Raw genomic sequence first — 5,639 nt, forward strand, 5'->3', positions numbered from 1 at the left:
ATATGGAATCGAAATATTAACTCTCTTCCTTTCTCCAGAGATGCTGCCAGATATGCTGAAATTTTTTTACAGCGTTTTGTGTTTTTTTTTGTTCAGATTTCCAGCATCCATAGTATTTTGCTTTTATCCCTGGATTCCTAGCCCAGCAACAATACCACTGCGCCAATGCTGACCACTGAATAAGAAAATACAGACATGTCTGTACGTGTTTTCTCCTATTTAAATGATATGTCCTTCGACGGCAGGATTCGAACCCTTGTGTTCATTATTAACAACAAATGTAAATGATTGAACATTCACTCACACTTAAATGAGCAAGCTTGGATAATGTTTTTGCCCAGTTTCAAACCGCTGCTCTGCCACATGTGAAATGACCGTGAACCCCACTGCCCTGCACAAACCCTGCGCTGTAAAGAGCCCAATGGAGCTGTCTGGAATGTTAAGCGGTGACGTCATGCAGCAGCACTTTGGGTCTTTGTTTTGAAGAAATGGAATTCGGCTGTTCTCATTAGGAATGCTGGAGACAGACTGATCAACAATGTCATCATCAAATGGCACAGCGCAGTAAGAGGCCCTAAGATGGAAGCAAAATAATGTAGATACTGGAAATCTGAAATAAAAACAGAAAGTGCTGGGAAAAATTCATCAGGTCTGGTAACATCTGTGAAGAGAGAAGCTGAGTTAACGTTCTGAGTCCGTATGTCTCTTCTTCAGATTCAGGCCGACTCGAAGCATTAACTCTGCTTCTCTATCCACAGGTGTTGTCAGACCTGTTGAGTTTTTCCAGCATTTCCTGTTTTTACTACAACGTGAAGCCCTTCACCTCATCGTATCTGTGCCAGCTATTTTTAAAGAGCTGACCAATTCGTCTCAAATTCCTTCTCTCTTTACTTAAACCTGAGTATTCTCCCTTTCAATCATTGTCCATTTCTCGCTTGAAGAAGGAGTTTCTGCAGAATCCATGCACAGTTTGCCTTAGTTAACAAAGTTTCCCTGACCCAATGACATGAAGAGTTGGTCTAAGATTCCTTATACAGTTTTTGATACAAACATTATTTATTTATGCAATTGATTTCATTTCGAATTACAAAAGAACTTTACCCTGATCAAACAGGTCATTATTATTTCTGAGCTGATATCTACAATCTAATTCCATTTGCTCTACAAACGGGAGAGCTGGATTCAGGTTCGAGTCTCTGGAGGAGTGGGTCCGAATCCCACCGCTCCCAAATTTTCAGTTGCTTCCCACTTTCGGGCACATTAGGAATTCCCTTTGGGTGAGCAAGAGACAACTCCAGTTTAATACGGGGAGTGGGGTGGGTTGTGGTTCTTTATTTTGGCAGGGTGAACGAGGAGAGACAATGTCAATAGAAATTGCTGTGGGAGAAAGGCGTGTGAGTGGAATTGGTTTAGTTGCTCTTCCTGAGAGCCAGCATAGACACGACGGGCCGTACGACTTACTTCATAGTCATCTCTGATTTGATATGAACATGCTTTCCCTCAGGAAGTGCTGTTAGTCGCGGACGAATGTTGAGGGCGATGGTACTGACATCCATCGGGGTTTCCCCAATGTTGGTTTGCTGACTGCGGTTCTCGTTATTCCCGATTTTAACCAGGTGCCAACAGAATTAGTTATCGGATAAATGGAAACAAACAAAAACTCCCGCGCTTCCATCTGCAAGGATTTGCAAAATCTGCATATGGAAATGGAACACAACTGAGCCGGTTTGGTGACATCCTTTCTTTCTGGCTGTTTGTCTCTCGTTAGGCCTCTGTCGCTCTCGGTTTATGTGTGTGTGTGTTCATGTGTGTATCAATGTGCTTCAGTTCCTCATTTTTACAGATCCACACTTTATTCACCTTAGTTGTGTGGCTTCATATTAAAATCGTAGAGAGAAAAGAAAAACAGGTTTAAAAGGTTCAGGAGGAATTTTCTTTCTGTATTTCTGAGTGGAGACTGTTCAGTTATTAAGTGTCCGTATGTTACAAAGCGGAGGGCGATTGAAATTTTCACTGAGCAACATTTAAACAGACAGACACCGAGCCCATATGTTTGAGTGGTTACGGCAATTAACACATCGGGAGAATGATTTGTAAATACAAATATTCCAAACTGAAATCCCTCGGGCATTAGGAACTGTATTTATTCTCGAAGCTGTTCCACGTGTGACATTTGCAGCTCTGATGTGAAACTTCAACTCTCACTCCACTGATTCGGGCGGAGCTGTTGTGCGTTTCGGTTTTCAATCAATAAGTAAATCAGGCCTGTTTTAACAGTTTGTACCAGATCACTAAACCTTCATTGCCTGGCCGGGAATCGAGTCCGGGCCACGGCGGTGAAAGGGCCGAATCCTCACCTCGAAGTCACGAGGAAAGCTGTCTATAACTCTTGCAACTTGCTTTATCTCCGCCGCATTTGCCGTTTTTCGGGTACTTTCACCAGAGATAAGTTTCTCCTACAGAACTTTATCATAAATGACAACATCGTGCAATGACAGCCACTGTTTTTAAGGGGTGAGCTGCAGTGAAGGGTTGGCACCAATAAAGTGTCGTTCAACTGGTCTGGTTCCAAATCCTGTGCTGGAATTAATGAAAAACTTTGAAATTGCTCAGTGTCTTGACTTCAAAAGCGAGAATGTAAGAAAGCACATTCCCCCAAGCGTGTAATAAAATATCGGAATGACTGGGAAATGATGCTGGGAAAAATAACATTATAGACAGTTCCAGCAAAGAAAGAGGCCATTCGGCCTGGCGCGCTGCTTTCAAAGAGATTGATTGGTCAGGAGTGATATTTGTGTCAGTGTGAACAGGCAGCAGTAAAATCTCTCACATAACCACGGCAGACATTCATCACTGAAAGCACATCAAATTCTGCCGTTTTCATGTCGCATCTTTTAATTGTCTGTTCTCCATCTCAGACATTTCCAAGTCTATCATATATCATCAATGCGGAGTTGTCCTGTTCCTCATTCCACTAGGAGACTTACTGTGAATAAGACATGGCAAGTGGCTCCATAGCTCAGTGGTTAGAGCACTGGTCTAGTAAACCAGGGGTTGTGAGTTCAATTCTGACTGGGGCCTGCATGAGCAGTATGAAGTTTGGTGGCAAGGTCACTTTTGAGCAGAGCACTGTAAAAGGGTATCAGAAGGTTATGTGAGTGGCCAACAAAATGGCAGATAGGATATAATGTAGATAGGTGTGTGAATATGTTCACTTGGTCGTAAAAATTAGAACAGCAGAATGCTTTTGAAATTTGTAAGTGCTGATGTTCAAAGAGACTTGTGCAAGCAACGGAGAAAGCGAGCATGCAGGTACAGCAAGGAATTAGGAAGGCCGATGGCAAGGGGTTTGTAATAAAGCAAGGATAAAGAAGTCTGTTTTGGTGAGACGGCATCTAGAATCCCGTGTGCTGTCTTCATCTCCACATTTATAAAATAATATACTGGCAGTGGAGACGGTACAGAGAACGTTCACTAAATTGGTCTCTGGAATGAGCTGGTTGTCCTACGATGAGAGGCTGAATAAATTGGGCTTTTATTCTCTGGAGTTTAGAAGAATGAAAGGCAAACTCATTGAAATCTATAAAATTCTGAGGGGACTTGATAGGGTGGACACAGGGATTGTTTCCGCTGGCCAGGGAGTCTAAAACACTGAGGCACTGTCGCGGGGTAAAGGGCCAATAATTTAGGGCTGAAATGAGGAAAAATTACTTCACCCAAAAGGTTGTGAATCTTTGAATTGTCTACCCAGAGGGTTGTGGATGTTCCATCATTGAATACATTTAAGGCTGGGATGGACAGATGTTTGGTCTCTCGGGGAATTAAGGGATATGGGGAACGGATAATGGAGTTGAAGCCCAAGATCAACCATGATTGAATTGAATGATGGAACAAGCTCGATGGGCCGTGTGGTCTACTCCTGCTCCTATTTCTTGTGATCATGTGTATGATAAAGACAACAATTCATGTTATAATAAAAACAGAAAGTGCTGGAAGTTCTCAGCAGGTCTGACAGCAAATGTGAAAGGAGTAACAGAGTGAAGGTTTCAAGTTTAATGTGACTCTTTTCCAAACCATAAATTGGGTGCGAGTTACGACATTTTCCACAACATCGAGACAGTGAATGGATCCCAGGCGGTGAAAGCACAGAATCTGAACCACTAGGGTGTTTCTATAGCATACATTTTGAACGAAGTTAGCTTCCAACTGAAGGTTTAATGGTTTAAGACAACTTAGACTCCCTCTCTTCCTGCGTCTACTTATATCACTGACATGGTTCTGCTGTGTGCCCTTTGGCTACAAGGAAATCTTGCCCAAACTTTGCCATTTCTGCTGTTATTCAGTAAGTTCCCACACAAATGGATTTATAAATATTCATTTAAAATAAAGCGAGAAAATGGAGGAAGCATGTGAAGGAATGGCAATATATTTCCAAGTCAGGATGGTGAGTGACTTGGAGGGGTACTTCCAGGTGGTGGTGCTCCCATGTGCCTGCTGCCCTTGTCTTTCTAGATGGTGGTGGTCATGGGTTTGGAAGGTGCTGTCGAAGGATTCCTGCAGTGCATCTTGTAGATGGTGCACACTGCTGTCACTGTGCGTCGGTGGTGGAGGGAGTGAATGTTTGTGGATGGGGTGCCAATCAAGTGGGATGCTTTGGTGTCAAGCTTCTTGTGTTTGTTTTTAGGAGCTGCACAAATCCAGGCAAGGGGAGAGGACTCCATCAGAATCCTGACATGTGCCTTTAGATGGTGGACAGGCTTTGGGGAGTTAGGAGGTGAGTTACTCATCGCACAATTCCCAGCCTCTCTGATCTGCACTTGTGGCCACAGTATTTATATGGCTAGCCCAGTTTAGTTTCTGGTCAATGGTAACCTCCAGGATGCTGACAATGCATTTATGATACATGATGCAAGTATTCCAGCTGAAGAATTTTAGATAAATGAATTTATTCAGCGGCAAAGAATACCGCATGAATGAATTAAAAGGGTCAAAGCCTCGACTCAAACCCGTTTCATTGTCTTGTGATTAAAGTGATAGAACCCTACCCTCTGCTGGCACCTCACCGCCACTACAGGCGGTGCTGTTTGCCAGCCTCAGAGAAGTTCAGTTACTGCATGGCTGCATTTGAAAACATATTGACGAATTGTGAATATGGAGCAATACTGTGTGGGATTGAAGTTTGCAGCAGCGTTCGCTCTTTTAACACCTGACCCTGTACATGAACTCTCTCATCATTCCCCATTGGAGGTATTGGCTGGAGCTGGTTGTTGAAAGTTATTTCAGAGTGCAATGTGCACATTTGGTACTGTTATCAGACTCTAATCTCGTTCAGAATGGGAGTAGTTAAACTTTGCTGTATTCTGTAATTCCTCTGCAATACATTGTCAATGTTCAACCCGACACATTGGATCTTGTTAAAGCTTTTTTACCACTTATGTCTCCAAGATAATGTTCTCCATTTCTCACATTCTTGGTCCTAGGGGGGAAATTATACATATCAAACACAAACAATATACGGGAGATAATTTATTTTCACATCTGTACAGCCTGGTCAGAGAATCTAAAACATGGGGAACGGCCTCAGGACAAGGGGCCGAACATTTTGGTCTGATGTGCGGAGAAATTACTTCACTCAAAGA

General features: G+C 42.9%; 1 non-coding gene across 1 annotated transcript; it reads left to right on the forward strand.

Annotated features, from left to right (window-relative positions):
- The first annotated feature begins 3,008 nt into the window (after positions 1-3,008).
- Positions 3,009-3,081, forward strand: trnat-agu (transfer RNA threonine (anticodon AGU)). The gene has a single exon. It is a non-coding gene; the product is annotated as a tRNA-Thr (tRNA).
- The last annotated feature ends 2,558 nt before the right edge of the window (positions 3,082-5,639 follow it).

The sequence above is a fragment of the Cetorhinus maximus genome, chromosome 23 (genome assembly GCF_964194155.1).
Source record: "Cetorhinus maximus chromosome 23, sCetMax3.hap1.1, whole genome shotgun sequence".
Taxonomy (NCBI): domain Eukaryota; kingdom Metazoa; phylum Chordata; class Chondrichthyes; order Lamniformes; family Cetorhinidae; genus Cetorhinus; species Cetorhinus maximus.